Below are 937 nucleotides of genomic sequence, written 5' to 3' on the forward strand. Positions count from 1 at the left end.
TCGCGGCGGCCGACGACGACGGCGAGCGGCGCGCGCGCGTCTGCGTCGTCTTCACGGGCCAGGGCGCGGCCTACGGGGGCATGGGCCGCGGGCTCGCGGCCGCGTCGACGGCCTTCGACGCCGCCCTGCGCCACGCGGCGGCGACGGCCGACGCGGTTCTCGACGCGCGATCGGTGCTGGCGACGCTCGCGGACAGCGCCAACGGCCACCCCGAGCCGCCGTCGCGGTCGCGGCTCCGGCGGCGCCGCGCCGCGCTCCGGGGCTTCTTCGACGGCGCGGACGCGGCGGCGTTGGCGACGGGCGTTTTGCTGGAGTGGCCGCCGGACGCCGCGGACGTCGCGATGAGATCCTGCGGCGAGCTCGGCCAGGTGGCCCAGGTCTGCCTCCAGTACGCGCTCTTCGCGGCCTTGGTGAAAGAGGACGTCTTCGGCCCCTGCGTGCTCGCGGCGGCGCTCGGCCACAGCCTCGGCGAGATCTCGGCCTGCGTGTGCTGCGACGTGCTGAGCTTACGCGCCGCGCTGGCCTTCGCCGCGGGCCGCGGCCGCGCGCTGGACGAGAGCCAGGGCGCCGGCGCCATGGTCGCGTGCCGCGGCGCGGTGAGCGAGGTGCTCGCGGCGATCGAAGGCACGGGCGCGGAGCTCGCCGCGGAGAACGGAAGAAAGGCGGTGGTGGTCGCGTGCCCCGACGCCGCCTCCCACGCCGCCGCCGTCGAGGCGCTCGACGGCGCGAGGATCTCCCACAAGGACCTCGACGTCGCCGCGGGCTACCACTCGGCCGCCGTCGACGGCGCGCTCGACGCCATCGAGGCCGCCGCGGCGGCCGCGCCGGACGCGCCGCGGTGGCCGCCGCGGCCCCGGTCCGGCGGCGGGAGCCCCCGGGCGATGACGCTCATCTCCACGGTCACGGGCGAGCCGCTCCTCGGCGCGCCGACGCCGGC

The sequence above is a fragment of the Aureococcus anophagefferens genome (genome assembly GCF_000186865.1).
Source record: "Aureococcus anophagefferens unplaced genomic scaffold AURANscaffold_34, whole genome shotgun sequence".
NCBI lineage: Eukaryota > Pelagophyceae > Pelagomonadales > Pelagomonadaceae > Aureococcus > Aureococcus anophagefferens.